At 35.9% G+C, this 19,936-nt stretch overlaps 1 pseudogene; it reads left to right on the top strand.

The window, feature by feature from the left end:
* Positions 1-15,907: 15,907 nt before the first annotated feature.
* On the top strand, positions 15,908-18,794 carry LOC146165539 (uncharacterized; annotated as a pseudogene).
* Positions 18,795-19,936: the final 1,142 nt, after the last annotated feature.

Genomic DNA, 19,936 nt, shown 5'->3' with positions numbered 1-19,936 from the left:
GAGAAAAAAAGCGTTTGTTTGATTTAAAATTCAAGTTTACGCGTCGTGATTCATACTACTAATGAAAAGTGTAATAAAACTACTTTGAGAGAACGCGATAACATCTAAAGTTAATCTAGCTGAGTGTTTTTTAACCTTTTAAGTTGGGGCGCACCTGGCGAGCGAAGTGAGCGCGATTTTTTTGGTATACCGGTATTTCTTTTAAATTTCTTGCAAGGTATTATTACATTGCCGAAAATAAATTGACGCACCTGGCTACCTTCCACGGCGCAACGGTAACAAAGTGCTGATCTAGGAGAAAACACCGCATCAAAACGTAACAAACCGTATGTATAATGGTGATTCGAACCGTAGGTATAATGGAAATTTTTTGAACTTACGTAGTTAAAATAGTCAAAAAGTATGTGAAATGGACTCGTGTCAAATTTGTTAGAGGCGGCGGGCCGAATGAATTACATCAGCGGGCCGCAGGTTGCCGACCCCTGGCTTATCTAAATAACATCTGGTAACAAATAAACCTCAACCCATTCATCCATAGCGTTAACTCAGGGGTGTCCAACTCAAACATGCCGACATGCCAATTTTTATCTTATAACTTCTTTCCGTGCCAAAGTTCATTTTTTTCTAAACATATAATTTTTTTTTTCTAATAATAAAAGCGCTTTTTATCAAAAAACAAAACAGTATAATATTATAATATCAGAAGTAGTTGTGGCTGTCGTAATTGCTGGAATTGTTTTGTATTGTGAATGAACAATGACAATTGTCAGTATAACATATTTAGCTCTTTTGACAATTGGGTGTATTTTGGGGGGCTCGCGTGCCATTTTTTATTAGGTCGCGAGCCACATTTGCCACGTGTGTATCATGTTGGACACCACTGCGTTAACCGAACAGGTCGAGTTGTGTTTAAATACTGCACATTAACCCGGGGTTAATATTAACTTTCAATCAGCACTCGGCCAGACGAAATAACACTCGTCAAAAATATCGGCACACCGTCTGCGAATTTTCCTTCTAACGAATGTTGCTTCACCAATGATCAAACCTGCCTTTCTAGTTCTTAACGTTTACGAATGTCGTGATAGATCTGACACTTTAGGTAAGTGGTTTTCAACCGGGGTGCCGCGGAACTCTAGGGTGCCAGTTTTAACGCTCAAGAAGCTAGATTTCAAATTCTTTCCAACTTCTGCTCTATTGGTAAGCTTCTTGATACAATTTTTTTCTGAACGATAAAAGTGCCTAAAATTGAAAAGGTTTTATTAACCTTGTTGTACAGTCAATGTGCTGTTTCAATCTCGTTTACTGTGACGTTACAGTTAACCACTCAGCAAAAATACGAGCAAGGGTGTCACAAGCCAAAAAAGGTGGTGATCCACTGACGTAGCATAGAAGTGTTTTTTTGTTTAAACTGTTTTATGTTAATTGAGATCTTTTACATTTCAAATTGATGTAACATTAAATTTTTGACTTTTATTTGCGTGTTCCACATGACACACCTTACTCGATCTAACAAATTGCTACAACTTTATCGCCACAACTTTTGCAGTTAACAACTAGCTAATAACCGTAATTTTTTGCTATTTAACTTGGATATATTAACCCATTTATAAATAATGTTTTAGCTGATGTAGAACAAAACATTTATTTATTCCAGCAAGGTTAAATTAAGGTTGTCATCCATTGATAGACATTTTTTGCTTGAAGGGAGACAAAACAAACTTTGACCTTGTTACAAAGACTTGTATTTAAATAAGCTCTCAAACATGTTTCGTTGTGCTTTGTGATTGGCTGTTTAAGTCACACCTTTGTTTGACTTGCGATAAACGCTCGATGTCGCAATGAGAGGACGGTATGTTGTGTTGAGAAAACAACCTAATGTTGGACTGTATGAAACACATGACTCTACTGCATTTTGTCTAAATCCCCATTAAACTCTATTAAAACTTTGTCTTGTTGAGGTAAACATTTAAAATCCAACAGACCCGAAATAGGATGGCGCTTATCGCAAATTGCCACAAGATACAGAAGTATCATATTTATGCACTTCGCCAACGCCGTATTACTCGCAAGTACAATTGATACACTTGGGCATTAAAATATCGGCTAAATATTATCTTATTCACCAATATAGTTTAATTCTATTTCTAACTAAATAGGAAAATAGTTGTGCCAAAAATTATAAAAGTGTTTTACAAATCGTCCTTAAAAACAAAATGGCGTCTCTGTTTTGTCGTTTAAAGCAAACCCCCAAAAACAATTTGTGAGCAGGGAAGGCCAAAAACTCTACGATTAAACAGCGTTGGGATGTGTTTGCCTGCCCAAAACATTTGAATAGCAATCACATCCACGCTGCTTTTAAACGAGTATTTTACAACATATTTTTAACGAAGCGAACATAGCTATGACATCTTAAGTGCAGTGGCGGGCAACTTCCCCAGTCGGCGGGCCTAATATGGGAAAACGAAGTACTTAGCGGGCCGGATTCCTGATCGATATATTAATTGTATTGCGAAAGTCTACATGTTTTGTCGCATAATGGCGGCTAATGTTGTACTCTTTGAACACGGCCACACTTTCATTGCACAGCAAACATACTGCTTTCTTGCCAATTTAAGTGAAAAAATACTTCGTCATCCAATCCTTGTTAAACTTTACATTCCTCGGCAAAATCCAAAGGAAAATATTGATTGTAAACTCTAAATCTAACAAATCTAACGACATAATATGCCAAATAAATCAATTTTGGGAACACACAACAAGACCCAAAAGCAACATAAACCTAAAGCGGGAAAATCAATAATACCATAGTAATAACACCAACGACATAATATGCCAAATGCGCAGTAGTACCCACCAAAGAATAAAAACTTAAGTCTATGAATAAGACATAAATCTGTCGTAATAAGTCTTAAATTGTTCGGGATAAGGCCTAAATGCCTAAAATCGCCTTATTGATTTAAAATCCCGTAAAATTAGGGGCCAAGAAGGAATTGTTAAAACTTTTTCTCTTTTGTGCTTATGCCTCATGCTTTAAAACAAATAGACATATTTTTTCCGTGCTATGCGCAATTTCACAGTTTTCAGCTGTATATTCGCCCAAGAGTTCGCTGCAACAGGGATGTTTTGAACCGTCCCAGTCCTGCTTTGTGATTGCCTGTTTAAGCCACACCTATACAGCACAAAGTGACTTACACTCAGTGCAAACCAACTTCACTATTACAATAAGCAAAAAAATAACCAAAAAACAACAGTTCAGTAGTCGATTCACTGCGAGTTATCATCCGTATCTGACGGTTCACCCTTATATATTATTTTTACCCTGGGGTGAACCATTCAGCTGTTTAAGAAACACTGTGCTAAACCCAACTGTCGTGACGCGTTGTTAAATCTGTAAAAAGTTGCTAATAAAGAAGTAGTGACTTTTAAGACTCACCATTGGTAATTATTTTGTGACCATCTTTCATCCACGTGGTACTTTGTTTTAATAAGTTTGTTTCACATTCAAATGTTACTTTTTTCCTTTCATTAAGAAGAAGAACATGCTGATCAGTTGGTTCACGTAAAAATACAATCACTAAAGATAGAATGGTTTTAGTTTCCGTCTTATATTTCATGATTGTGCAAGTACAAACGAATAATGTAGCTTCACCTTTTAGACTTAGTTTTGCATTTAAATATAATTGCCCGCCACTATTTTCGGCCACGCATTGATATATTGCTACGTCATCATCGTTTACTTCCGCGATCGTCATCACACTTCCGCCTTCTGTTCCCACTCCAATATTCACACGTGACGTCGTTTCAATAGGAGCTCCATTTTTTAACCATGTGTATTTTAATGCAGATAAACTTGTAGCCTTACAGTGAAACGTTGCTGTTTTACCGAGCTGGACAATTTGGGAGGAAATGTTTGTGACCCAAGTCGGTTTATCTAAAAGCAAGACATCAAGTGTGAAAGGTGGCAAGTTTTTAAAAATAAATTGCAATTAACTACAAATCACCAGGTGGTATTCCTTGTTTATACCAAATCATTTGGCCAAAAAGTAAATGTTTGCAAACAAGATTTGGCATTCGTAGCTTGGTTGCTAGACCAATTATACTGGGATGGGTAGTAAGTTCGGATAATACCTCAGGCTAACGTTTAAGCAGCCTATGTCTTATTTGCAATTAAATCTTTGTCGGCTAATTTCGGACCTAGTAAGGGTACTCTGAGTTCTAACGACTGAAATATCTTATCGTTGGTTAATGCCACTTTGAAACGTGCTGATCGCGACCCACAAGTTAGATCTATGCATAGTGTACCTAAATGTTTTTAGTAGATTTGCATCAGTTATTGTATGATAACACATTTCAATTGCTGGTGACACAAGTTCGTTTCTAAAGGTTTTTAATCAAGATAATTTCGATTTACTCGACCTTTTTGGCTTTGTAATTCAATGTTCCGGTACATTACAGATCCGTGCATAGTGTACTTAACTACATTAGACTACATTAGATTGTTAGGGCAGTGGTTTTCAATCTTTTTCGTCTCGTGTACCTCTATAGATGTTATTTAAACTCAATTCCCCCGTAAGAAAAACAGTAACTGTAAATTTGTCAATATGAAGAGTGTAGGCTATAAATCCTTTTAAAATTGAAAGCTTTTTGGCCGCTATATTAGTTCCAAGTTATTATTAATCCATTTTACTGAATGATATTTTGATAAAAACAATAAATGCAGTGGTAGAAAATATTTAAGTACACAGAGCGCATTGTGACGTAATAAATATAAACTGTTCACTCCAGTCAAAATTTTTACTGGCTTGCGAAAAATACATGTATTTTTTATATTTAAAAATGGGCTCTACTCATGACCTGCATTAATACGCATGTGCGGTTTCACCCCCAACTAAAACGTGCTTGTTTTGGGGCAAATTTAAAATCACACCTTAAAACTTCAAAATTCCCCCCTTGGGAGAAAATTCCCCCGTTTGAGAAACTTTCGTTTAGGTTATATTTGTATAATTACAAATGAGCGTATAAAATACAAATATATCACGTTGGCATGACATGTTTAGCCAGGTTTGTTACAAAAACATATGCTAACTGTTAATATCACCTGTTATATCCAGTATACCACTTGACGTCACACTGCCCAGGTTGTTTGTAGCCCCACACTCGTAAACTCCAGCCATATCTGCTGTGACGTTATAAACCTCAAGTTGACCCGCGCGTGTGATCACGTGACTTGGAGGTAGTGAATCATTAACCTTTCGCCAAACGATGTTTGGCGTTGGACTGAAAGGTAAATATTACATATAGTGGAAAGATAATTTTAATGTGCCTTGCCTGCGCAAAACGTTTTTAATATCATGCGGGGCATTATTTTTGATGCTTTACAACATTATTTAATTAATTTTCATCACTCGTATAAGTTAAACTTACTTTCCACTTGCAAAACATTCCAATGTTATGGTTTCACCGACAAGAGAATAGGTGGTTGGTTTTGGTTGTAACATCATTACTGGCACATGTTGTTGTTCTGAAAAAAGAAAGGCTGTATGAGACACATATTCCTTCAATAAGATTTACAACACAACATGTTATATTTACTTTTTCCAGTTACACTAAGTCGGATTTGCGGAGAGCTGTACTCCCTATAAATATCAAAGTATGGCTCCTTTCCAGTAACGTAGCAAGTATATACGTTCGAGTCAGCCTTTGTTGGGTTGGAGAGATAAATAGTTCCATCAGTTTGCGACACGTAGTACTCGGGTGTGCCCGGTGAACCAAGTTGGTTGTAGTTTTCTTCCTTTTCCCAAAAGTAATCGACCGAGTTTTCTAAATCAAAGTACGATTTAATGATTTAAAGGATCTTTATTGTATACTATAAAATAATAGATTTGCTCTTACCTGGTGAAAAGTTGGCTCCATCGCATGTTAGTTTCACACCAACACCTTGATTAGTCGTAACTAGTGAGCGAGTTTTGTCTTTAAAAGGTCTGAAGTCTAAACAGAGAAAATTGACACAAAAGAAAAAAAAACTTAAAGCTGGACAACGATGCAGGATTGCTGGTATTTCCCTAAGGCGACGCGTTAAACACGTTTTTACCAAAAAGCTAAACTTGCTTGCTTTCCCAAACTATCACTTATCGGTATATTTTAACCTATCCGTACATTATGTAGTATATTAGCAAGTGGTAAAACGCCAGCTTTACAAGAAAGAGCACAAAAAAACAACTCGATGACTTGCGAAACGACACAATTGGTTTGATTTTCTTATATGCAAATTGAATTACTCACATTTTGTCTCAAGAAATGCCACATTGCTTAGCGCAGTTCCTTCATTATTAGAGGCCAAACATTGATATTTTCCTTCGTCAGAAGCGCTGACTCTTGAAATTATCAAACTGCCATGTTTGTCCACCATCAACCTGCTATGTTCTATGTACAAAAACAATTTAGACAAAAATCTTCCGTTAGATTTAAACACACATGTGCAATATGAACGTGTTGTTACCAAGATGTTTTGAAGGACGTTTTAGCGCAAATTAACAATAACGATAGTATCGATTAAGACACACAAATTAGGCCAACTTGTTACCTCCAGCTGATATAAATTCTCCATCTTTCTTCCAGTGATATATAGCTTTGGTCAAGTTTGCCTTACAGCTTAATTTGACATCATCAACCACAGCACCCTCCAAATCAACAACATTGAAAGGCTTTGGCTCCAGAATGAAGATGTTGGCTGAAAAAGTAAACAAAATAGGTGGAGACTTTAGTAAATCTAGCAAATGGCATGGATTGACAGTAAAAAAAATACTACAAAAAGCGAAGATCCGTCGCGCACTCTCAATGACCTTGACCTTTTCCACGTGACGGAAAACTCGGACCGCATAAATATGACGTCATTGCATTAAAGATTCAAGAGATACCGGTATAGGTAATAAAAAGTTTGTTAAATAAGATTAGTTGTTTGATATAGCATCTATTTTTCATCGATAAGTTGAAATACACTCTTTCTGACAAAATGCTTGAGTCGTACGGCTTGTTAAACCATTTAGTTTACAAGATCTTTTAGCGACAAAATTAGCAAAAATTGTCTTTTGTAAAAACATAGTATAAATTATAATACGGATTTGGTTTGCTGTTCACTTAAAAAAACAATATTGTTTATTTTATACGACTGTTTTAAAGTATATATACAAAAAAAAAGAAAAGGAGGATCAGTAAAAACAGAAAAAGGAGGATCAGTAAAAACGGAGGATCAGTAAAAAGAAAAAGGAGGATCAGTAAAAACAGTTACTTATTTAGAATATTCCGATAAATAAATAGTAATACCTTTGGCAAATGTTAGAAGCGCACAAAACACTACACTTTGCTTAATCTTCAAAAGCCCAGCTGATTGCATTTTAATGCTTATCTTGGCATGCGAATCCCACAAAAATAGTAAACATTTTTTTTAATGCAGGTTTTTAAGATAAAACTATTAAAATAAACAAATAAATACGAGATAATATTATGCAACGGCGTTAACACAGCAGCTTGTCTTCGACTTAGAGCAAATGATGAACACTTGAATTTTAAACTTGGTAAAACCATTGAAGGACATTAATGTTTAAAAAAAATTTTTCAAAGCGGTTACAAGTCCAATTTTTAACTCGCTACCCTTAGAAGCTTTGAGTTAAAGCGCAAATCCAAATTTAAAGCATTTTAACATAAATTAGCTTAGAAATAGAGGGGACACGAGAAAATGTTACGACGTAAGTTTCGTCAAAACGTGACGTAATAAAGAAGTAACCTTAGTAACACCACACATCAGTTTGACAATTCAAGTTTTAGCTTGGAGATTTGTTACTTTCAATACAAAAGCTAAATAATAAAAATGTTATTAAATCGCGTAAAACGAAAAAAACATATAGATATTGTTAAAGTTGACGATACTTCAATTATAAGGGTGCGATGAGATCCCATTTTACAAAAAGAGGCTTAGACATATCAGAAACACATGATGATAAACGGGATGAAATGTCCAGTTTGGGGTAGGGGTAGGGTAGGGGCATGGCCCGGTGCCCCCATGGATTGGCCCCTGCACGCCGCTTTCAAACGGCCAAGGGTTTCTTAAATAGCGGTACGCGTATCAAGGTATAGGCGAGATAAATTTCGGGGTTACGCGGCCAAGTTCTTTTTACAGGCACTGCGACGATTTTCCGTTGATTTAAAAAGAAATCGTTGCTCACGTTTATGCGAGAAAACGTTTTTACGCAAACACCACAATGCCTGCTTGAGATCAACAATTCACTCTTATCGGAATGCTATTATAAATTGCTAACTTTTACTCTTTCCTCCGTAATCAAATTTTTTGTAACTATTTTTTCGCCCTTGGAAATCATTATTGTCTGTTTCGTAACCAAATATTTTTACATTCCTTTGTGACATCACAACTATACAGTAACCTTTTTTTGAATTTCAGTTTATCCACTGAAGTGCTGATAATTTATGTGATAAAGGGTTTGAAGGGAAAATTCTACACACGCTATTAGGCCGAAAATCTAGTTTGGCTTAAGTTTATACTATTATTTCACAAATAATATACAAGCAAGTGAATCGAAATGGTACATAACAAAAAAGTTTAAGAACTCTTGATCTAGTCCATAAACTAATCTCGAAATCCTTTAACCATATATTTTAACACCAACATGGCAATGTTTTTAAGCAGACTATGTATATTTAAATTATACTGAATCAAATTCGCAGTTTTTTCCAACTTTTCTGCGAAATCTAAGCTTGTCAGCAAAAACAGCATATAACTTTATGCAAAGTGATTTCTATTTTTTACTAGGAGGAGGATAAGATTTTATTTGGAACGTCAAAAAAAACAAAAACAAAAAACGAGAATCGCCGAAATCACAATGTTTTGAAAAATACTAATTTTGCAGTTTACCAATTAACCATGCGTGAAAAACAAAATACCTTTTTACTGAAGTTAAACTACCTTCAAGCAACAACTGGCTGGCCGCCGCACTGTTTACATTGCTAGCTAGACTGCCAAGGTAAATTACCCTGCCGTGAGACTTATTTACCGATTGTGGAGAACAAAACACGCCTTACAATGTTTGTTCGTGAGCTAGTAGTGCGCAAAACCAGCCGTGCACTGTGTAATAAATTCAGCAGAATTTCCGCTGCGCACGCGATCCCTGGAAAACAGCACGTAGCTTTGTGACGTCACCCTGAAAATGTTCGTAGCCCCTGAACGAAAATCCTGGATCCCCCCTTTATGATCCTAAATTATTGCCTGAGAACATTTTACGCAAATTTTGCCTTTTACTTAAAAAGGTTGAACGTCTGTGATACACAAGCCTATAATATCTACACATTTATCAAAAGTTGTTTTGGCAAACCATAACAAATGTGGCATAATTTGTAAACATTTCTTCAAAACTTTGTATTTGTAATTTAAAAGTTCACAGATTAAGCTGGGTATTCCCCGGATGCATTTGGTTTAGAGGCAATATGTCAACATTAACAAGCATTACTGAATATTCATAATGGGAATTGTAGGTTAATATATCAAAAAGATATAGTTTAAAACTTTATATTCTACTTTTATAATTTAGATACCATTTTATCTGGCAAAATATATATAATTATGAACATTCTTTACAAGTTTTATCGTTAAGTGATTTGTTTTAAAATTTTGGTCATTAAAGGTCACTGTGGGTTTAAAACTTCTGCTGCGGTATGACCAAAGTTTAGTCGTAAAACAAAACGATAGTGTAAAAAAATATACCTTGCCAAGTAGTTGCACCAAGTGGGGCACATTTGCTAAAACATAATTGTGGTGTAAAAAAGTATAATTGAAAATCAATTTGAACATTTTAAAGGAATATTCGATTTGCGCGATTCGATAACTTCTTTGTAATGTAACTTTTATATTTAAAGTAACACCTTTCCAATCGAAAATATTAACAAAATAAACGACCCGACCTTCGTGGTGTTTTTAAGGTTGCATAATTTCGCCCAGACACTTACTGTAAAGACTCGTGAATGGCATCTAAAATCCCATTTTTGCAATATCGTTACAATTACAATTAACATGCATGTTTTTGCTATGAATTTGCGGAAAACTTTGTGTTATCAAACTTTTAAGTACAGAGACATAATAAACTTTTGCACAAAAATATAAAAAAACACCACATCAAGATTTAAGAATGAAATAGAGATCTGGTTTAGGTACAGTATATTTAGTTGTTTGACAACATCCATCAGAACTTCTTTGCAAATAAATAAATACTAAAAATAATTAAAACACTTTACCTCTTTTTGAGGAGTACACATCTGTAGTAATCTTCCAACTTTGCTTTCTGCCACACTCAATGCATTCCTTGCTTTCTTAACAAACAAAGAACGGTTGGTTAACAGGAAGTAAATTTCTATTGCTTATGTTATATCAATCCTTTATCACATGTTGGTTTCATTGAGTTCTAGTATGAATTATGGATGTCCGATAATATCGGATCGGAGTCGATACTCGATACCAAGTGTTAGAATCGGTACTCGTCCGATAATATCGGATCGGAGCCGATACTCGATGCCAAGTGGTAGTATCGGTGCAAATTTTATACCAATTTAATAAATGTTAGCCATAATTTGCAAATAAATGCAGCAATTTCTATGTTGAAAGGTAAATTCTTCAAAAACATGGAAGAGTACAACTGGTAGTAATTAAACTTATTCTGTAAGTAATTAAACTTACACTAAAAGCAAATGTTAATCTAATAACACGGAAAATTTATCTTTGAACGTTTCAGTTGATTTATTTTGTTTGTATTAGAAGACTAATGACGTCATAGGTATCGTATCGGATCGCGATACTTTGTGCCCAAAATATCGGTTATCGGATGGAAACGTTAAGTATCAGACATCCTTAGTTGTAATTAAATTATTGAACAAATCTTTTGTGCTACTTATTTTTCTGGGTTCATACAAGGCACTTTTCAGAATTTTAAAGTGTAACTGAATAAGGTAATAGTGAAAACAATAAAATTTAGAAAAAATGTGTAGTTTGTACATTTTAACTCGCGCTTTATAAAGGTATTATTTTGTACAAAAATATCTTTATAGCTTTTCGCCAAAATCAAAGTACAGTATCACAATTTTTAAATGGACTTGACTTTACTGAAGTCTTTTGGGCAAAATGACCTGACTTGGACTTAATTGAGACGCACAATTTTGCCGTATTTAATTATTTTTAAATTAATATTAGGTTGCTGTTTTCCCAATTCCCGCTTGTATAACGGTTGAGCAATAAATTTAACATTTCTGTTGTTTTTCAACCAAAATAACGCTTATGGTTGAACCAGGTGTCAATTTGAATAGTTTGGTATTTTATTTTTATGTAAATGACTTGGTTTGGACTTGACTTGGTATGACAACCACTCGGACAATGACTTGACTTGATTTTTTTGCAAATGACCTAACTGTGACATTAAATATTTTGCAAATCACTTGACTCGGACTTTTAAAATGACTTGCTCACAACATTTGCTGTTGCTTTGATTTTATTGATCCCTGTTTAAAAACTTACTGGCGTTAAGCGTTGAAGAGATGGGTCCCAGTATTTCTATTTAAAAAGCAATAGCTATGGTCCTAACTCCTAACCACCCGATTAAATTTATATTCAGTTAAAAAATAAAAATAAAAATTTTAAAAACGTTTTTGTAAATCGCCTACTTTAGAAAAGCTGTTGTTTGCGTTATGCAACGATATAGCGAAATATAACGCTAGGACAATCCACTAATTAGGAAACCATTATAACGCTTGGAAAGCCAAAAAATGATTAACATGTCAAAAATCGTGATCAACGATTTTTTTTTGTGTTGGCCTTCTTTATTGCACAGCCTACGTGACAAGGCTATCTCGTTTTACTGAAGCTCTCCGGCACGGCCAACATCATACGCAAAACGTCACCAAAGCAAACACGCCCATGTGTACACTGCACAGTCTGCTTACACAACAAGGATGTGGTCGGATAGCCAAATAGTTGTTGGTTTCAGGCGCCAGCATTGCTAGTTCAAAATCACAACGCACATGTAACCTTGGGCTTAGTCAACCAGAACGGGTGCCGTTCGTGACTTCTCGGAATGGTTCAAAGGGTGATATTATGTTTGCTATACTCGTGCAAGAATTGCGCTGAATGATCGTTCGCCAAATTCAACACAAACTCTTTCTGTTTACAATTCACCGCTAAAGTTGTCGTTTTGAAATTGGATTTATGTTATTATCAATTTAATTACATTATCAAAATATTTCGTATTTTTTACCAGCTTTTTAAGGAGATCGTAAATATCTTGCTCGTTTGCAGTTGAACCCGCGACTCTAACGCTGGGGCATAAATTTCATCCTTAAAAACACATGGCAAATTGAAAAGGTTAAATGGCATTTGGTGGGTAATTTTTACTTATTGTGGATAAATGAAATATATAATACTCCTATGAGTGGAATGCTGAAAACCCTTTTTTAGTTACGTAAACGGTTGAAATACAGGCTGTAGAGTGTAGAGTCTGAGCCGCACTCGGGACTCGAGTAAAACTACTTTGACCTGATGAAGCACGGCTGCGCGAAAAAAAAGCTTGTCGAGAAATACAATACAATTTGTTCTCCTATAATGCTACCTGATTACTCTATTAGAATTAGACAAATGTGGCCATTTTCAAAGAATGACTAGTAAAACGTTTTACGAGTTTCAGTAAAGCGAAAGCGTTTGCTTTATGTAAATCTTGACTAACCATTCACCGTCCCTAACCCAAAGTTGTGGTGATGTCAACGCATAGTTATCTTATTTATCTTTGCTGAAAACCTCACTAAACTATTTCACTTCGCAGGTCAATTGTGACGTCACTTTTGAGCTCTTATTACATCACATATGCCATTTGTATCCTATCAAATCTTATCACGCGTTTGACACGCAATAAGCTCATGTTTAAGGCCAACAGAAATATCAAGCTTTCGGTAAACAAAAAAATTTGGTAAATATTTGGTAAACAATTGTAAATTTGGTAAATAAGTCATAAACTTAGGCTAAATAATGTCAACTAATATTTACCCAATTCGATACGACGAGTCTTTAATATTGGGGCGGATTAGTTATTTGCTAACTTATGATAAAAGTTGTGCGTTTTTTTGCCGATTGAATTGACCATTCCAACCCCTTAGTCTCATAAACGTGGTATTTCCGGTAGGCGATTCGCAATGTGTGTTTTCCCTTTATTTTGAATTTTATGTGATGTTTTGTGATGGCATCCGCAACATGAGTCAATCATAAATGCTGTTTCAGGTTTTTAAATTTTTTTAACCTTTTTAGGCGTCAACCTAGATACTTAAGGACTAAGGGAATTGGACATTACATAATGTCCGCCTGCTGCAAATGTGTTACGTTACATTTATTGTTCTTTGGTTGACCGCCTATGATTTCGTTAGCGCTACAATAATGTATCTAGTACTTGTTTAAAATGCAAAAACACTACGAAACAAAGGCCAAAGTACAACTCCAAAATTAACATCATAGTTACAGCATTGGGTGTTTGCGTAAACCAACTTACATGCAACCTTGGGTTCAGTCAATCAGAACGACCTTGAAATCGCGCAGGGTGATCGTAATGTCGTGTACTATATTTGTGCGAATCTATTTATATGCCAATTGCAACACGTTACTGTTATTTTCCTTGCACCCCCATAACACGTGACATGCCAGCCGAGCAAAAGCGCTATTGTAAGTCCTTATCAAATGTGCAAATGAAATTTTCGTTTAAATAAATTCAAGGAGATGGTGGGAAAAAAAACAGAAAGAATGTACCGAAAAAAAATTGCGTGCGTGCGTGCGTGCGTGCGTGCGTGCGTGCGTGCGTGCGATGCCAAGTTATGCGGTTCGCAATGTTGATTCTGTTAGAGTGCATTCAGTCAATAATAAACTAATGTGCAACGTGGGAAGTTGGTACACAAGGAAAAGCAATCTAAAACCATTGGAAGCAGGTTTCTGCTTGTCTGGTTGTACCATTAAAAAAATGACTACAAGGTTGAAATGAATAAAGAGTTATTCGAAACGTTCAAAATGCTACCTTAAAAAAAGTTTGCTTAACCTTGTGTCTAATAAATTATTGTAAAATTATGCAAAACTGCAAAAATTAAAAGTCATTTTACTAAAAATACTCAAGTTAAGTTGAGTCATTTTACTAAAAATACTCAAGTTAAGTTAGTTATATAAGGGGATGTCTATTTCTAAACAGGTAGCCACTTTTCAGGTATGAATGTATGTCAGCCCTGAAATAATTTGCTGAGGTAAAACGAGTTCTACTGCAATCCCTTCCCACTAAAAGTGTTAGGGCCTTGTTTTGTCAGACATGACGTTGTCAACTCACTCACCTCATTAATATTTTGCAGGGCAGTCTTTCCGGCAATTCCTCTGGCTCCAAGATCATCACGTCATCAAGGGTTATGTTCCAATAATAAGGTGGAAATCTGTCAAAAGAACTGCAGATAAACGCTGTTGCGAAAAACAAACGCCCATGTGTACACACCTCTTAAACCAGGGGTCGGCAACCGATATATTGTACATACGAGGAGTTAAATTGGTTTGTTCTGCACCTCACGGGTGCTTGAAACTAATTGTGATTTTTTATATACCAATTAACCATGGAGTATATTTAAACAAAAGTTAATGTAATTCGGATAAATTAATACTTTCAATCGTTTTTTTACTTTTCCTAGCCTTTTTTCGGACTTAACGTACGGTTTGGGTTTCAATCAAAATTTTAATCTGGAAACCTTGCTACGGACCGGTAACAAACTCCTCATGAACCGGCAACCGGTCCGCGGACCGGCGGTTGCCGACCACTGTCTTAAACGACACGGCTGTGTTTGAGGAAGCAAACGGTCGATGGATATTAGGCGACAAATTGCTTGTCTAAATGAACCAGCATGCACGTAGGGCTCGGCCAATCACAATCAGAGCGGCTTTCCATGAAACTATTCAAAATGCCTTATATGATGAAAAATGAGATGTTGTCACTATCCTTGTGCAAAAAGCGCGCTTTGTTCAAATTCAGCACGAACTTTAAACAAAAATAAATGTTCAGTAAAGGTATTTTATTACAACCTATTTTCAATGCGAACTTCAAGCTTGTTTTGCCGCAAAGAGATGCTTCCATCTAGAAAATATTGAACTTAACTAAACCGACAATTATTACCGGAGCTTCATAGTGTATTCGATGATGTAGTTAAAATAATCAACCTTATCAAAGCACATGTACTTAACACTTCGCTGTTTGACCAAATATGAGGTAAATTGCGGGTTTTATAAAGTTCAATAATTTCTAGGTGGGAGCATCTCGCTGTGGCATAACAAGCTTAAAGTTCGTATTGAAATAAAGTTGTAAATAATTTCCTTTACTGAACATTAGTTGTTTTTCAAACAGTCGGTCCGCAAAATTTCGCTTCTAGTAAAAGAGAATGCGAGTGTTTTTTATAGATGTATTTTTCGCGCTGATTCTGAATATACCTTTAGTTTTTCTCCAGCACATCACATTTATAAGATATCGTCCAATTTATATTTTCAGAAAATTTGAAAACAATGCACAGCTATATGATAGATGGCCTTTAAAAGCGTCTGACGTATAACTTTTTTGTACACATAACTCAGTTCATCACCGCAGAACTTCTAATCAGACGTTTTGAAATATTCGTTACTTTTAAAATCTTTGGTGACAACTTTTTTCATACAACATTTCACAGATTCTAAATGCCAGTGTTATCCACATAGACTGGCAGATTGGACCGTTTTAAAATATGATAGGTGCAGAACGATTTCCAAATTAACAAGTTAGAGACATATAGCTTGAGTATTGCAAAGAAATGTCTTTTGCCCATGCCGAAATCACATCCTTGTGGGGATGTTGAGGATGGAGAGCAAAACAGTCGTCACCATGGTGTCAGTCAAATACAAGCTATTCGGGGTAGTTCAGGCAGTTTCAAGATGGCTGTCGATGAGGATTTTGAAGGTACAGGTAATGTTATTGAACCAGAAAATTAGTCCAATTTAGATGACACTAACACTGGTCGTGGTCTTCCACGTTTTATCATTGTAAAATAAACGTGAAGACGAAGTCATACCAACAGATGATTTCATCGAAATCAATGGATATACAGCAACCTCCTGTCATCAAAACTCTCTATGACTTTGATATTAAAGCAATAACAAAAACATCTCTCAGATTAGGCCACCCTTGTCTCAATCAAACATTCAAGCGTCATGTCAAGCTAATAACAGAAGCTCCATCATCTGTTGCTGGATCTGCAAGACGAGGCTGAATCGGCAAACACTTAAATAGAGAATACTCATGCCATATTTCCATACAAAGAACCTGTTTAAGAACAGTATAGTGTTCAATATCAGTATTGTGATTGGATGGTTATCAATGTGTGATGTATGCAGTATATTTAAATTTTTAATGTAAAATTGAAAAATTTGAAAATTTTTGACAAAATTTAGTTTTTTGTAAATTTTATGGATTTCTGCTCCTTTTAGAAGAAAAATTCTATTATATTGAATAGAAACATGTATGTTCTGCATCTTTTGAATCACTAACCAACTCTCTAGCACATCAAATAAAATAGTTACGGACGATTTGGCTATTTTGACCCCTGCGTGACCTTTGGGGGGAGGTAGCCAAGTCGGTTAAGGAGGTAATTTCCCCAAATCCAATTTTTTTGACGGTTTTAGATGTTTTGTCAGCATTTTAGACCCCCTCAATTTTGATTTGGAAGAAAAATGATTTTTCACTCCACCCTACTATACACGTCAAAAAACGAGAAACTAAAACGAAAATCAATAATTTAAAATGACAATCCCACTATCGTGTGTGTCCGATAAATACAGCCATAAAACGCGCACAGGATAATACAATACGTTTAAAAGCGAAAATGGTATCAGACCGGCAATATATTGAACACATTTTACAAAACGACCGTAAAGGTAATTATGTTGGCAAAAAAGAAACTATCTGCTTCTGCGCCAATGATTAACTAATACGCTCACTTCCTTTGTCTTTTTGGTGTGATATTTTTGGTGCGCGAATACACAATTCGCTTTTTTGTTAGAACCGAACTGCTTTTTTGTTTTAAGCTGTACGTTAGAAATGAAGCGTCTTTACCATGAATTCTATACATTTTAAAAGCTACAAATTCAGTAGAAACTATAGTGATGCAGAGAGTCCGACTCTTTATAAATCTGACGCGGCGCGTATCGCTACTTTCTATACTCGAAAAATTAAAGAACGTAGCCTACTGCCGAGCACCAACCATCCTAAATATACTGGAAAACTCTTTGTCGGGAAATCGTTTCAGCAAACTGTTACTTAACACATGATTGTCAAACTCAAGTCTCACTGTTGGTTGCATGGGATAATTTGAACATGTTAGCGGACCGCACCAACAGAACTGAATAGGACAGTAGTGTAAAAAAAAGCAGCAAATCCCACAATAGTTTAAATATCCGTATAGTATGCGCTGTATAGGCAATAAGAAAACCGAAATTTTAATAAACAAATTTAAGAGGCCAAATGCACCTGCGGGTACGCATGTGGTTTAATAAAACAAACAAACAAAATGTAGTTGCATGTTTAATCAAATTTATTATAAATATTTGGCTTTAATAGGTTGGCAGTTAACTGGTAATAAAACATGGCAATGCCAATAGTGTTTACAAAAAGCAAATTCGATTTTTGGGGTTTTGAATCCACTTTCCTATTTTTCCATTGTACTTTATAAACGCGTGCTTATGTGGCGCTAATCTTACTTTTCCATGTCGCAGTTACGGAATAAAGCACCGAACGCTTTAATATCACTAATAGGTGTGTCTGCCCCCCAACAAAGTAAATTAAACGGAGGATTAGAGAATAAATCATAAAATAATTCATAACTGCAGAAATTAAATTTGTTAAAACTAACAACGACATCACCCGAACTCAAACTCTAACTTATAAATCATGAAAACTCCTATAAATGTTGGATGAAAATTTTAGACTTAATATACAATACTAATGGGTGTATGCGTAACCCGAGTAATCCGGGAAAATGGCCACTTGGATTTTTTTAGTGTACCAGTAACGAGCTGTTGTCAAAGCACTCAAAGATCAGGCCAGACGCTTGACGACGGACCCTGCGATGCTTCAAACCGAATTGCGCAGGGTACATGATGCCCTGCGTGTTAAATGGCTACACGGACTGGATTCTCCGTGATCCTAAAAAAAGGTTTCACGGAAACAGATCCAGTTCAAAGAACGAGCCTTCGTCACCTTACCCTACATACCAAAGTTAACTGATGTTATGCATCGCATGTTGACCGATTTTGGTGTATCGTTGGGGTAAAACCAATTAACACCCTACGTCAGATGCTGTCGCACCCAAAAGACCCGGTTGATGCAACTGCGACAAGGGGTGTAGTGTATGCTATACCGTGCGGTGAGTGCGACGAAATTTATATTGGGGAGACGGGTAGAAGTTTGAATACGCGCCGGAAGGATCACGAAAGGGATGTGGGCAAGAAGGATGCCAAGAAATCAGCGTTGGCAAGCCATGCAACAACCCACAAGCACAGCATTAACTTTTCTGCTGCCCAGGTGTTGACGAAGGAAACCGATTACCACAAGCGACGTTTTTTTAAGTCGTGGAATATCCATTCATGCGCCAGCACGATAAACGTAAAAACTGACGTTCTAATGCCAATAAGCTATCACGCGCTCTTACACCAATGAGCGTTGGTGCGAGTTTTTAATCGCACAAATTGTCGTTGTCGATTTATAAGGAATCTGTTTTGCACGATACGTCAGTATCCTGATGAAGACGTACTGTATAGCACGTCGAAACGTCAATTTATTATATATACTGCTGGAAGAACAACACTCCGTTATATATTATTTTGAATGTCTGCAGTATACGCCTTAGGCGAAAAGAAAATGAAAGAATTATTATAGCAAATAAATATTTAGGTTTGCTTTGCTGGAAGTTAACTGGCAATAGAACATGGCAATAGTTTTCACCATTCGCAAATTCGATTTAGGTGGGTTACCTTTACCTAAAACTAAAATCAGCTTAATTTGCACAAAACGTGTAGATCAATTTAAGCTCTAGCTAAGAAAATTGATCTTTGTTCTAAAATGGTCCAACCGACTACACTACATATTCGACATATTCGATTCCAAGAATTTGTAAAACAACCATTACACTTCCATAACTTCTTGACGTACCGCAATAAATCTTTAAAAAACGCTGGAAATAATAGACTTTAATACTGTGTCGTGTTTCCATTTTACTATTTGAAATATGGCGCTACTTTTATTGCCTCTAGCTGCTGCAATGTATAGCATTCGAGCGCCGCTAGCTGTCGCTGTTTTTCCTATTTCGACGTTGTACTTATTAACCCGCGACGCGTGTTTGTTTTGCAATACTCCTTGACTTTTGCGTTTTGCAACTACGCAATAAAACAGAATAAATCATGGAAATGATGCAAAGTGTAGAAATTAAAATTGTTAAAACTAACCCTGACACACCCGACCTCAAAACTTATAAATAAAGAAAAATCCTATCAACGTTGGGGAAAATTTTGAATACATTATACAACACTAATGGGTGTATGCGTGGTATTTTGTTCTTACACAAACGCCATCAAAATTTAGTGAATTGTTAAAGGCCGCATTTGTCTAATTCTTTATCTGTAAATCAGGTGGCACTGTTGAACGAAATTGCATTGTAATGTATTTTGATTCGAGTAAGATGTTTTGTCTAAATCGTCAGTCTTAAGGGTATTAAGATAGTACGGGGTTTTCCTGTCATGTTTTGATAACATTTACTCCATTTAGCCAGGATTTGTTTGTTTTTACAAAAAATAGTTGTGTAG

The sequence above is a fragment of the Ascidiella aspersa genome, chromosome 2, assembly GCF_963924565.1.
Source record: "Ascidiella aspersa chromosome 2, kaAscAspe10.2, whole genome shotgun sequence".
Taxonomy (NCBI): domain Eukaryota; kingdom Metazoa; phylum Chordata; class Ascidiacea; order Phlebobranchia; family Ascidiidae; genus Ascidiella; species Ascidiella aspersa.
The sequence above is the reverse complement of the archived record's forward strand: the minus strand, read 5'-3'. Positions and strand labels throughout refer to the sequence as shown.